This window comes from Eptatretus burgeri, chromosome 4 (genome assembly GCF_056783735.1).
Source record: "Eptatretus burgeri isolate ZD-2024b chromosome 4, Ebu_testis_v1, whole genome shotgun sequence".
Classification (NCBI taxonomy): Eukaryota; Metazoa; Chordata; class Myxini; order Myxiniformes; family Myxinidae; genus Eptatretus; species Eptatretus burgeri.
This window is the reverse complement of record NC_140964.1, coordinates 41169998-41184863: the sequence shown is the minus strand read 5'-3', so window position 1 is coordinate 41184863 and position 14866 is coordinate 41169998. Positions and strand designations below refer to the sequence as shown.

General features: G+C 46.2%; 1 protein-coding gene and 1 long non-coding RNA gene across 4 annotated transcripts in view; one reads left to right on the top strand and one right to left on the bottom strand.

Moving 5' to 3' along the window:
• Window positions 1-4806, bottom strand: part of LOC147027871 (semaphorin-6A-like) — a 200432-nt gene extending 195626 nt beyond the window's left edge. For all 3 annotated transcript variants that reach the window (XM_085877585.1, XM_085877586.1, XM_085877584.1), the window contains exons 1-2: window positions 4636-4806; window positions 4168-4244 (exon numbers count right to left, since the gene is read on the bottom strand). The gene's annotated coding sequence lies outside the window, so the exon portion shown is untranslated. The remainder of the gene's footprint in view (window positions 1-4167; window positions 4245-4635) is intronic.
• A 5-nt stretch (window positions 4807-4811) lies between these two features.
• The window catches only part of LOC147027870 (uncharacterized), a 39982-nt gene continuing 29927 nt past the window's right edge, over window positions 4812-14866 (top strand). Inside the window, exons 1-2 of the long non-coding RNA XR_015057315.1 lie at window positions 4812-4982; window positions 5245-7981. This is a non-coding gene — a long non-coding RNA (uncharacterized LOC147027870). The remainder of the gene's footprint in view (window positions 4983-5244; window positions 7982-14866) is intronic.

The following is a 14866-nucleotide window of genomic DNA, read 5'->3' as shown; positions in this document are numbered from 1 at the left end:
GTCACTGCTCAGCGAGTTGGCATGGAAACTGCTTTCCAAAGGTACTACAAAGATGGAGTAACTCTGCACAAAGTGAACAAGTGGCTAATCACCGTTTGTTTTGTGTATCTTGTCCAACTTATCCAATTAAAGTAGTGTTTGTGTTGGACGCAGTACCTTTATACTGCACAGATTAAAGGTTCAGAGAGGAATACTTAGAAAAATGAGGTGGGGAGATTAAAGAGGTGGAAGTGAAGAGGGAGAGGCAAAGGAGGAAAGTGTGAAAGGGAAGTAGAAAAATGATGGGAGAAAAGGAATTTTCATGGTGGACTGCAGAGGAAGAAATAAAAAGGAGGAAATAAATGGTTGTGTGAGCGGAAATTCGGGAAAATGGGGGGTAAATGGGGAGAGATGGGAGAATGAAAGTGGAGGAAGAAAGGAAAGGAAAGCTGAATGCAAGGAGAAGGTAGGATGACTGGTGGTGGAAGGGGGTGAGGATGGGAGGAGGGCAGGTGGAAGTCACTACAGGATTATATAATTATTATTGAACAAAACCACCTGGATAAAGTTAATTAATAATATGCGAAATAACAGGTGGGCCCAAATTATGCTCACCTTTGATCATCCAGCACTGAGTGCAGGTAAGATGTCGTTCCAAGAATCTCCACTTTATAGAAAATGGGAAAGGAGAGGTGGGCTTTGATGCTTCCTGAGATGTTTTACGAGTTATCGATGGAAATCCGAACGAGATTGACCAGGATCACAAGCAAGGTCATCAGTGGTAAGTTGTAAACCGGTCATGTACAGTAAGTGCTCGACAAATGGAAGCGTTCTCTATCCAGGTACATTCTGTCCCCCAGGTGAAAACCCAGGAAGCATTGTCAGATTAACCAGCTTTGCCGTTACTCATGGCCTGTTGAGTGACAAGTCATTCCTGCATTGAGACAAAGCCACTCCAGCCATGACAGTTGAGCTTGCTCCACGTCACGACACCATCCCCAAGAGGCAGAACCATCAACACGATAGTCTGCCCAGACCTTGGAATATGCTCTGCGATGTTTCCGCCACACTTTCATGTTGTAATGACGGACACCGGTGACTTGCTTTGCTACGTAAGACTTTGTTACACGCGTGAATGCTCTGTTAGTATAAGTTCCCACAACTGCAGGTGAATGAATACCTGTGATGAAGGTGATATTTACACGACGAACCAGCTCTAAGTTCCTAATTGCAGAGGAACACTGATCTAATGTTCGAAATACCACATAATTGCTGGATAACACAGACTTGGATGAAATTGTGACTTTAAAAGTCCAAGTTATGGAATGAACAAGCAAAAAGATCCAATGAATCGAGTTAGGGAATGAATGCTCCACAGGAACACACAAAACGTTCCAATTGCACAATTGGGATTTAACAGGTTCTTGAGTCGAGAAACAATGATTGAATCCGAACGTGCAACGTTTTACTACATATTCAATAAAATACAATCAAAAGGCTCCGCGTATTAAATATATTACAGATCAGTTACCAGTGTAATAACCCAATACATTATTAGACCATCTCTGGATCTAACTCAAACACATTTCATGGATAATATTTCATTTGAAAGGAATCTCCATGTGTGTGAAAATGAATTTAATTTAATTTATCATGACTGTGTGTGTGTGTGTGTGTGTGTGTGTGTGTGTGTGTGTGTGTGTGTGTGTGTGTGTGTGTGTGTGTGTGTGTGTGTGTGTGTGTGTAACAAGGAGGTGAATGTGTACATGTACAGTGATAAGGTGTTTACAAATAAATGCACAGTGATGAGGTGAAATTGTGTGTACATGCTTAGCGGAGAGGTGAATGTGTAAATATACAGTGAAGAGCAAGGTGTTTATGTGTACATGTACGGCGATGATGTGTTCAGATGTTCAGTGATGAGGTGAAATTGTGTGTACAGGCATAGCGAAGAGGTGAATGTGTAAATATATAGCAAAGAGCAATGTGTTTATGTGTACATGCACAGTGATGAGGTGTTTCCATGTTCAGTGATCAGGTGAGATTGTGTGTACATGCATAGCGAAGAGGTGAATGTGTAAATATAAAGTGAAGAGCAAGGTGTTTATGTGTACATGTACGGTGATGAGGTGAAAATGTGTGTACAAAACTGTACATGTACAGTGATGAGATGTTTACACGTACAATGATGAGGTGAAATTGTGTCTACATATATAGCAAATAGGTGAATGTGTAAATATATAGTGAAGAGCCAGGTGTTGATGTATACATGTACAGTGATGAGGTGTTTACACGTATAGCGAAGAACGAGGTGTTCATGTGTATGTGTACAGTGATGAGGTGGAATTGTGTGTACATACATAGCGAAGAGGTGAATATGTAAATATATCGTGAAGAGCAAGGTGTTTATGTGTACATGTACGGTGATGAGGTGTTTCCATGTTCAGTGATCAGGTGAGATTGTGTGTACATGCATAGCGAAGGGGTGAATGTGTAAATATAAAGTGAAGAGCAAGGTGTTTATGTGTACATGTACGGTGATGAGGTGAAAATGTGTGTACAAAACTGTACATGTAAAGTGATGAGATGTTTACACGTACAATGATGAGGTGAAATTGTGTCTACATATATAGCAAATAGGTGAATGTGTAAATATATAGTGAAGAGCCAGGTGTTGATGTATACATGTACAGTGATGAGGTGTTTACACGTATAGTGAAGAACGAGGTGTTCATGTGTACTTGTACAGTGATGAGGTGGAATTGTGTGTACATACATAGTGAAGAGGTGAATATGTAAATATATCATGAAGAGCAAGGTGTTTATGTGTACATGTACAGTGACGAAGTGAAAATGTGTGTATATGTGCAGTGATGTGGTTACATGTGCAGTGATGATGTGTGTACTTGTACAGTGATGAGGTGAAATGTGTGTACATATATAGTGATGGGGTGAAAGTTTGTGTACATGTATCGCAAAGAGGTGAATGTGTAAATATACAGTGAAGAGCAAGGTGTTTATGTGTACATGTACGGTGATGAGGTAAAAATGTGTGTACAAAACTGTACATGTACAGTGATGAGATGTTTACACGTACAATGATGAGGTGAAATTGTGTCTACATATATAGCAAATAGGTGAATGTGTAAATATATAGTGAAGAGCCAGGTGTTGATGTATACATGTACAGTGATGAGGTGTTTACACGTATAGCGAAGAACGAGGTGTTCATGTGTACGTGTACAGTGATGAGGTGGAATTGTGTGTACATACATAGCGAAGAGGTGAATATGTAAATATATCGTGAAGAGCAAGGTGTTTATGTGTACATGTACAGTGACGAAGTGAAAATGTGTGTATATGTACAGTGATGTGGTTACATGTGCAGCGACGAGGTGTGTACACGTACAATGACGAGGTGAAGATGTGTGTACATGTACAACGATGCGTTCACATGCACAGTGATGATGTGTGTACATGTACAGTGAAAAGGTGAAATTGTGTGTGCATATATAGCGAAGAGGTGACTGTGTAAACATATTGTGAAGAGCCAGGTGTTGATGCGTACATGTACAGGATGGCGACGAGGTGCAAAGTGTGTGTGCGCACTGAAAAGGTGAGTGCGAGTGAAGAGGTGAATGCGGACGTGTGCAGCCGATGGGTGAATTTTTTGTGGAAGGTGTCCAGTAAAGAGGTGCCAGATCACACCCAGGACGCATCTGTCGAGCCCCCCAACGAGCGCTAACGGTTTGGGTGTGCAGAGCGACGCGAGGGTGGTCCTCAGAGCGGCTCCGGGGTTCCAAACCTCGGAACAACCTTCCACCGAGACAACAACAACCGTCGGAAGCTCGGGAAGGGAAAGTGTATCAGTGATGCGTGAGCGTGACGGGAGGTCGGATTTACAGCATTGTGTGTTCCGAGTGATTATGAGAGACTAAATAAACACACAAAGACGACCCTGCTGTGCCTCCATGCTGTTTGCCATCAAGGTAGTGAAAGGGCCTTCCTTATTCCGTCGCCGAGCTCTTTATTGTTATCTTTTACCTTGAAAGGCCAAAGGGCGACACCACGAAGACGGCAGACACCTTCACGACTGCAGGAAGCTTCCTCACGTTGTGTTTATATATTAAAATAAAATTACTATATATATATTTATATATTTATATCCGTGAGGACTTTTACACTCACCACACTGTCACTGCTGGGCCACGTCACTCGTGAAGCGGGACACTAGTCTCTCGCCTTCAGCCACATCAATGGGCGCCCTGTTTGTGAAGAGGGACACAGGTAAGGAGGACAAACGCTTTGTTTAAGTGCAGGTGACGACGAGGCGGCACCTTATGAGTTATCTTTCCTTGTCGAGCTCAAGCCCCAAACACCCTCAGGGTTTATCAACGATGATCATCTGCCGGCCCGGTGAAGCCGTGCGCATCCGGCGCCAATGATCGCAATCGCGTCGGAACGAGCGTCGCTCGCACCGCCAACACTTTTCAACACCACGAGCGAACCCCGCGCTCTCGGATCATGTGTGTCAGTATCTCACGAACCACGGGACCAGCTGATCGATCGGGAATCGGGGCGGGGGGGGGGCATTGGTAAACCCCGTACTTCCCATCCCCCACACCCCCCACTCCGCACACGGAACGCCACGCTCACCTCAACCATCGAACTCACACCATGGTGTCCTCCCGAGTCCCGAACGGCGCACGGGGTGAGCGAGAGGCGAAAGCTCGGATATCACGGAGGCACGGCGCGCACGGGCAGCTCGGCTGCTGACGCAAGGACACGCGGGGAACATTAGATGGTGCGCGGTAGTGGAGGGGGGGGGGGAGGAGGTAAAGAGTGAGAATGCCGAAGAAGAGGAAGGACGACGCGGGTGGAGATGCTTGGTGGGAGGGAAGAGAGAAAGAGAGAAGGAAGTGGGGAGCAAGGTGGCGACACCTTCACCGGGAACAAAGATGTCCCGGGAGAGCACGCGCGTCCGCTCGAGGCAGGAAAGCACGGTGCGAGTCGGCACGGCACGGCACGGCACGTGACCATTTTTTGTAAACAATTTAAGCGCGTGTCGAGAACCGCGCTTCGCAGACAGCAAAGAGCACGACGGTGCGACGGAGCCATCCCGTACCGATCCGGCACAAACGATGCGCGCTCTCCAATGAGACAAAACGCGTCGACATCATGTTCAATATCTCACTTGATCGTGTTGTTATTATTATTGTTGTTGATATTGTATGAATTTAAATGGTGTGTTGCTGTCTGATGCAGCTCCTGAACCAAGGTCGTGAGATCCTCCCTGGTGGGGCAAGTCAGAACGTGGAGGACGTTCCGGCCTATCCCACGGGACCTCGAGTGGGGAATACAGAATCTGTACCCCTTCCCATTTCACTTACCCCTGACCACCTTCAAGGGAACAGCTGCGAAGTCACCGTTTGCACTGGGACATGGGGGTGTCAAGCCAAATGGGCTTGCCCTATTGTGTGTGTGTGTGTGTGTGTGTGTGTGTGTGTGTGTGTGTGTGTGTGTGTGTGTGTGTGTGTGTGTGTGTGTGTGTGTGTGTGTGTGTGTGTGTGTGTATCTATATTACTAACGGGGTATGTTTACTCATTGTGGGCAATAATGAATCATGCTTCCCCATTGTCTCGGGTCGCTCACCTGCCTTTTCTTTTTCACTTATTTATTTTATTTTTCATTTATTTATATTTTCATTTATGGATGCTTTCCAACGGATCTGGGAATTTTCCTGGTGTATCAGCTTCGATGTCCATCAGCGTGCAAAATTTACCGTGCTTCCCCATTGTCTCGGGTCACTCACCTGTGCATATTTTTTTCATTTTGTTTTCATTTATTCATATTTTCATTTACGGACGCTTTCCTGTGGTTCTGTGATTTTTTTTTTCCGGTGTATCGGCTTCGATATCGATTGGCACGCAAAAATTTCAGCTTTCTACGTCACCTGGAAGGAACTGATCTTTAATACCAATCAATCAGTAAATCAGTAAGTGGTTAGAAAGAGCTTTACATATTACCGTGGCCGTGGCCGCTTAGGTTAATTCCCCTGACCCAATTGTCGTGGACGGATGGTTAACACCGACCAGCCCGGATCACCGAGCGGTTTTCCTTGGAGATGAACACGTTATCCTCGGAGATTATGACGCTCGTGGGAGAGGAATGGGCGGCAAATGCACGTACACGACGAAGCGCAGCACAAGGGGTTTATACTCAAACCCACGACAAATAGACAACACAAGCAATTTAAAATCAACACAGGAGTTGAATGAAAATAAATAAAATATTTACAAAGGCAATAATTCAAAGTGTAATAAATATAATCCAATGTAAATTAAAGCCTCAAGTCTTGGCGCCTCTACACACGGACTTTAATACAGACAAGGGGGAAAATGAAATAAAAGAAAATCCTCCCTTTATACTGTCACTTAGTTTTGTCCAGAGATGGTCAAATTCTGGCACTCCCTTAGATAGTGTTTTTTCTTATAAGAACGTAATTATTTTATTGCTGGCATGTAAATGCAAAAACGTAGAAAAAGTCACAGGGGCCAATTACATACTTGGGGACATTGGCCATAGTCCCGATCTAATGAACACAGCACCACCCCCTGTGTGGTGACAAGTAACACAAAAGCTCACAGTTTCCCAACTTAATTTACATCGAGATGTCTCCTACACGCCCACGCACCAAGCAACTGTATACAATCCTAACTTTGCTATGAAATTCCTCAATCTACCCCCGACAACCATAACAATATATACTCGTATAAAAACCCGTCAAAAACTCACTGGTTGGAATTCTTTTATTCAAAATATTCAGAATGGAAGATATGATGTTTTGTCGCAAGAAAAAACATTATTTTAAAACACTATATGTAAAAGTGGAACTCAATATTCTTTATCTTCTGGGACCTCCCATTTTCAGGGTACAGCCTCATGAGCATGCCAAAGCCTGAAGCCTTAGCCTAGTGTCAGGTGTGCTTATATCTTCTTTATTTATTAGACATCGCACTATGTAAATAAACACTCATTTTTACTCTGCACGCATTACACATCATGTGCAGTGAATTTCACCTCCCTGTGCCTTGTATTTATTGTTATTACAGCGCGTGCGCTGTATACAATTGCACCGAGTTTGAAATGTCCCCAGCATCGTCTACCACATCTCCGGTGGGCCCGGTGTCCCCCCCCCCCACGTGCCTCAAGACAGCCAATGACGGCCGTCCGGTAGATGCAGTGCGTAACCTCGACGGAAATGGCAACAATTGACGGAAATACCCGAGTATTTCAATGGAAATTTGTGAAACTAATGTGTTATATATGTGAAAACCATTTAATTTATTGCTTGGCGGAAAAAAAACGAAGAAACGCTCCCCTCATGTCCTAACGAACGAACGGAAGACGTCATTGCCGTCCACCATGGCATTTCGCGCCGAACGCAGAAAGCTAAGTTCTTCTTCTGCCATCATTCTCTTTAACATTAGCCATAAACAAGTGTTTCGTCATGCATTAGTAGTTGAAATTTACTTACAACAAGAACGAAAAAATAATCTCCTCAGATTCAACAAGAACGAAAAAAAACCCGAAAACATCACGTGCAGGACAAGACCAATCAAGCTGTAGGAAACGATACTGTAACTGCACTGCTCCTGATTGGTCAAAGGACACCACGTGTGTTGTGTGGGCGGTGTTATGCACGAGGATTCCAGCAAACAGGACTGGACCAATCATGTTCGTGATGTACCTCATGCTGCATCGCCAATCCTCGGCGGCACGTGATACCATTGGACCAATCACGTTCGGCGATGTACCTCGTGCTGCATTCTAACAAGCTCTGGATCAGAGCGAGCTTTGATTGGTCAAAGTAGTGGAGAGGTGGCGATAACCTCTGACAGATGGTAATGACCAAGGAGGAAAGGCGATGCGTCGTTTTGATTGGTTGAAACGTGGAGGAACGGAAGGAATTCTTCTCCTCGGATCTACTTGCAGCACACAGGTATCTGTTTCATAACCCAAATCACTTCACTGCGTCATTAATAATAATATTTTTATCCTTACTTTAATTTGTACGATTTTCTTTTTTGATCAACGTTAAAAAGCTTTCGTGACAGCTTTCGACATTTTCTTCATCCGCGAGTCTTCATCGATATTTGTGAAAATTTGATTTCCGTGGGAATGTGATCTCACTGTGAACGGCTGTCCTGGTCATGCAGGGGTGCCGCATCAGGAAGCACGCACTCAATGTGATGTTCAGCCCTTTTTCAACTGCAATGGTCTACAAGGCTGGACCTGAATTTGTGATGAATATCAAGAAATCGATAAACTTCTAATAAGTTCTTCTTATGCTATCATTCTTTTGCAGCCTCCTGCCACGCTGTATCGAACTATTTCATTCCTTATGTTATATATATATAAAGGTGCTTATCACTATAATAACAAGATTTTTACATTTCAAATACTAAGTACGCTTTTTAATTGTTTTTCAACTGAAAAAGCATAACTTGCATATTTTAACATTAGTGTACTCATTTGATTCACCACACGCGCTGTATTGAAGGATTTCACTTGTTATTATTATATATATATATATATTTTTAAAACACTTCTGTACACTGCCATTGAGGCCAGGTTTTAAGTCACCACCTACATTTTCAAAAGAAGAGACGTAATTACTCTGAAATGGAAAATGTTTTTCAAGTTTTTTTTATCCTGAAAAAGTGGACCAGTAAACACAGTCGTGTTAAAAGATTAGCTTTTAAAACCCTTCTTAAGTCGTCCTTTTGAAGGGGGACAGACATCACAAAAAACATATACACAAAATATGTTTATATATATTGTTATGGATTCGGACGAGTGATGTCAATTACAACCTACTTTAGACAGCCAAATGTTGAAGATTCGGCGTCACTTTACAGCACCGCCGTCTCCGGGGTTATAGCGCCGGCTGGTTCGACACAATTCTCGGGTTACGCGCCTCAGACCACGATACCAAAATACACTTGTGCCTTGCCAGCTAGGGGAATAGACCCTGATTACAGACTGGTTTTGTCAGAGACCAAGCGGAGTCTACCAGTCCGTAACCATTTTGGTTTTATATCCAAATCGAGCGGATCGTTCCTCGAAACGGCACGAATAAATTAAAAGCGGCAAATCTCGTATAACTCAGCCAGATTTATTGGGGACAAATCGGGGAACACAACACAAGCAAAGCATTCACGACAATGTTATAATTAACCTATAACCCGTTCTTAACTCGGGAGCTACAGGTTTCGAAGGGAACCCTAGCGAGATAAACCTTAGACAACATGCAGACAAGACACGGACATCATGCAGGCAAGACACAGAGTACTTGGTGATGCTTCATGGACGAGAGGAAAAGTGTCAAAAGCACGAATGCGGCTCATGACAAGCCGATGTCAACGGATTCGAGCACGCCGTGTGGCAATATGGCGGCGTCATCCTTTTTCTTCTCCCGGCACCGCTTGCGCACACAGCCTCGGCACGTTCAGACCCCGCGTAAGATCGACGGCACAAGACGAAAGATCTATGGTATGTTCCAGCTGGCTTTTCACAAGGTCCAGTATACAAGTCCGGGCCTGGCCTGTTCACCAGACAAGGCCAAATTGAGGTGTTGGGCTCCGCAGGTGGATCGACAAACATGTCGAGCCGTGAGGTGAATAAGGACAGAGGCTCCGTGGTTAGACGCAGGTTGAACCTGTTGATGACCTCCTCATAAAGTCGATCGCCAACTCACACAGCAGCCAGTTCCTCTCGACACAGATTGCAGCCTCCCACGAGTCGTTCCTATACAGCAGAATCTTCACTCGACACTCAGGCTCAGTTACTCCCTCGGCAGATCGCCGACTCGACCCTCAGGTTCAGTTACTCCCTCAGCAGAGGGCAGACAGACCTCATACAGTCCCTTCCCTGCCTTTCTTTCGGCTCGCTCCTCACGAAAGCCGATCGCAAAACAGACACAGCCGTCCCCTGTACAGCCAATCGCACCACCTCTCGGCGCTCTCAGTTCCACTACCGCCTTTCCGGCGCTCGTTCGCCCCCCAGCCGACTGCTCCTCCCAGGGCACTGGGCGGAGACTCGTTCGGAGAGGAGAACAAAGAAGAAGAACCTCTCGGTACACCACCACTGCACGAACAAAAACATGCCTCCTACACCTCCCGACACACATTTAACCTCTATTTACCGAACAACCTGGCTAAACATGCATTTAATGGGGGATCTGGGTTAATCCTATATTTAATAACACACTAAGGGCCATTTCTGCAACAATATATATATATATATATATATATATATATATATATATATATATATATATATATATATATATATATATTTCTATATTGTTGGGTTTCTGGAAACCGTGTCCCTCTCACACCAATAGCAACCAACATACAGTGGTCCCCAATCAGTTATTTCATTAATGTATGTTCACATAGTCCCTTCCTTCTTGTCTCGTGGGTCAAATGGGACAGTGCATTGTGTAAATCTCATAGCTCGGACTGATTAAATCTCTGAACCTCATTCCTATTCTTTTTATCTATTCCTGAGGTAAATCCAAGCAAGGGGTCCTCGCGAGGCTGGCAGGCACTCCGCTCGGACACACATCTGTAAAAACCATAGCCGTGTCTTTCGTGTAAGAATGTGTCCTCACAGAAAACCAAGGGTAGCAGTAGAAACCAACAATAAACGCCAGCGCTGCACGAAGCGCGTGCCCCACAGCGACGACCCCCTACCCACTGTTCAGGCGATCAGAGGCATAACCAACACACCAAATGCTCACAACATACAGTATGCACTGTTCGGGGCATGCTCGATGGCGGGCGGACCCGCGTGCTGACCAAGTGTACAATGGTGGACCCGCGCGTACTGTATGGGGCATGCTCGATGGCGGGCAGACCCGCACACTGACCACGTGTACAATGGATGACCCACGTGCACTGTACGGGGCATGCTCGATGGTGGGTGGACCGCGCGCTGACCACGTGTACAATGGCGGACTCGCGCGCAGCCTGTGGTACTTTATCCTCGCACTTTACGGGGCATGCTCGATGGCGGGCAGACCCGCGTGCTGACCACGTGCACAATGGCGGACTCACGCGCAGCCTGTGATACTTTATCATCACACTTTACGGGGCATGCTCGATGGCGGGCGGACCCGCGTGCTGACCACGTGTACAATGGCGGATCCGCGTGCACTGTATGGGGCATGCTCGATGGCGGGTGGACCCGTGCACTGACCACGTGTACAATGGCGGACCCGCGCGCGCCCCATGATACTTTATCATCGCACTGTATGGAGCATGCTCGATGGCGAACGGACTCACGCGCTGACCACGTGTACAATGGCGGACTCACGCGCAGCCCATGATACTTTATCATCGTACCGAACGGGGCACGAATCACACACATCTTTGGTTACAATAACATCTTCCCATAGGTCTTCGCTCACCACGACGGCCACAAATGTCTCCCGTGGATGGCAGACATACTCCTGCACCTCTGCCTCGATGCAGCTGCTACCAGGCTGAGGCATGCTGTGCGGCCGGATCGATCAGGGAGCAGGCACATTGACCAGCACCAACCGCAGGTCACCGGGGCGTGGCATGGGGTTTGGTGCAAGGCGATTCATATCATGGGGTTCAGAGCGAGATGAATCCGCAGCTTGGAACCATCTTGCCGGAAGTGGAGTGGAGCCGCTTCTGGCCATCATGGCCGGGCCGCGCAGTGGCCGGAACCCAACCAGAGCGCCCAATTCGGGTGACGACATCGCTTCGGGTCGTCGCGCCCACCCCGCACCACGGGGTCTATAAAAGGATGGGTCTTGGAGCTACTGGCATGTTTTTCCTGCCCGTCATTCCTGCCCGTCATTCCTGCTCGTCGTTCCTGCCCGTCGTTCCTGTCTACTCATCCTGGCCCAGGATTGACAACCTACCCATTCGCCTGCTGGCTCCGCCCTTCTTTACCAATTCACCTGTTGACTCTGCCTTCTTCACTACCTCATCGTCTCTCTCTACCCATTGGCTTCTGACTCCACCCAAGTCCATCCCTTCACACCCGATGGTCGCATCTCATTCTCTGGACTGATGCTAGCTGCATGAAGTGCCACGAAGCAAGAGACGACGCGCCAGCTGTCAGGGAGGTATCGACCTGCGGTGCATCCCCACAAAATGTGCTGGTGGCAGTCAGGCAATCGTGCAAGGTATTGAGAGACCGTTAGCCTCATCTCCTCTCCTTTTTCTCTTCATTAACTCCTCTTCATCGAGGTGTGTGTGCGTGTGTGTGTGTGTGTGTGTGTGTGTGTGTGTGTGTGTGTGTGTGTGTGTGTGTGTGTGTGTGTGTGTGTGTGTGTGTGTGTGTGTGTGTGTGTGTCAGCGCCTGTCCTCACTTAAGTTAAGATTGTACAATAATTATATCGGGATAACTCTGCTCTGTGTCTGCTTTTGTAAGTTGCTTGTATTATTGCCGCACCTCTCACATTTCTTCCTATTCCTGCTACAGACAACAATAAACACCATTCACTGTGCCACGTATCTTTCCTCACCTGTCTGTTAATAAATCCTTGCAGAAATGTTCCCAGCTCATTTTCGTCTTTTCTTTCATTGATCTAGCATGGTCCGTATCCTAACTTCTCTGGGACTCAATTCCCAATGATGCGTTCCTTTTAGCCGGTACGTCCTTGGCAGTGTTGCTCGGCTGCATCTGATCCGGTAAAGTGATCCAGTTTGGACAAGGTGAATCGAGGGCGTGTCCCCTGGTAATTAGGTCACATGAAATAGGTAACCCAATTAACCCATAGACGGGAGAACCCTCGGTCACGTGGTTAAGTTATTAGCATTCACGTTCGGTTAGCGACCCGCCGCGTCACGGAATTATCTGTGTGTGTGTGTGTGACGGCCTGCAATTCCGGGGAGTCTGTTGGAAACCCGAGATAGCTTCCCCCCCTGGTTGTCTTCTTACCTCACCCCGGCCTGCATATATATATATATATTTATATATATATATATATATATATATATATATATATATATATATATATATATATATATATATATATATATATATATATATTGTTTCGGCCACGGGTACCGAGACACCAGTTTGTTACTCAGGGTGTTTAATCCCCGGTTGTCCTCGGTGGAGCCGGACCTGGGGCCACTGCTCACAATTAACGTTGTGGTACGGTGGGTTGCTTTAGAACCACGAACGCCACCCAGTTAACCACGAGTTCCAGTGTCCACCGTCTAATTATGCCGTTTAACTAGAGGTCACGTGGTTACCTGAACGGGGAGCGCGCCCTCGGCAAAGCACCAATGTTATCTTGATTAGATCATAATTATGGCGGACGAGCATTTTAACTGCTGGTGTGTGCCGACTGTTTTTGGTCAAGTCTGTGGTAATTACCTCCCAGTGTATCTAGGTTTGGACAATGCTGGATCAATGGAAGGAAAGGACAAGCACGGACAGGTTGGAATGTCAACAAGAATTTATCAATAAGAAATTAAATAAATAAAAAGAACTTTATATTAATGTGAGGTAAAAGTAAATAAATTCCAAATGATTGACTTACTTAACTAAACACAGACAAGGGTACCCAGCAGATCATTCAGGGGCGGGGGGGGGGGAATCGTCTCGCTCACCAAAGAGAAGTCGTCCATCAAATGAAAATGTCCTGAAATGCGTGTGCGTGTCTTGTCCGTCGCCAGCACCCAGCCTTGCCGTGCACCCACTCGCCAACAGCCTTGAATGCCAGTCGACGTGACCCCCAAGAAACAGGTACGCCAAGGGCAACCGACTGACTGGAACCGACGAAGCAACCAGCCATCTGACTGGAGCCAACAAATTAACCAGCCATCTGACTGGAACCGACAAAGTAACCAGCCGTCTGACTGGAACCGACGAAGCAACCAGCCGTCTGACTGGAACTGACGAAGCAACCAGCCGTCTGACTGGCAAACTGTCTCGTTGTCGACCGACCCATGCTTCACTCAGTGACTGACTCTGCCTCACTTCTTGGTGACTGACCCACGTGCGCGCTGCTCATTCCCACATGCCAAGAACGGACTCCCCCCTCTTTTATATAGGCGGCCCATCTCGGCGAGCACACTCCCCCCAAATTCACGCCACCCCACTTGCACACCGTTACCACGGCAACCCGCGCTCTCGTTATTATTCCTCACAGTGTCAAACGCCGATCGAAAAAGGGCGGGTATCAACGTCCGTGAAAGAAATGTGTGTCAACGTCGCTGGGAAAATGCTGGCGTCGGCGTCCGTGAAAGAAATGGCTTGCATAAATGTGTCTGTCATAAAGAGAAAAAAAACTTCCCATAAGAGAGGGGATCTATTTTATTCTTTACCCTTCTCAACGCATCACATTTAGAATCCCACCACACATGGGGATGGGTCTATCCTGGACATGCATTTAAGGAAATAACAATCTGAGGACCGAGATGTGTGGATGCATTCATCGGATCGGTTTCTGAAATCCGAAACAATATATATATATATATATATATATATATATATATATATATATATATATATATATATATATATTGTTGTGGTTGACCAAATTCGCAAACCACCATTCAGATCCCTTAGGTGAGATATCTCGGTAAGTATATGTGTAGTTAGGCCCAAACCCGTTGTCTAGAGGGAATAAATGTCATTCATGAGGGCTGCGACTCTTCAGGATAGCCGTTTTTCTTTTACTATCTTTATTTTGGACCAACCGCCATTATTACCACCACCAACCACGTCTCAACAGCCATCACAACAACAACCACCAACCACAACGCCGCTTCACCACAACCGCCACGACCTTTACCGTCACAACTCGCCACCATCGCATCACCGTCATCTC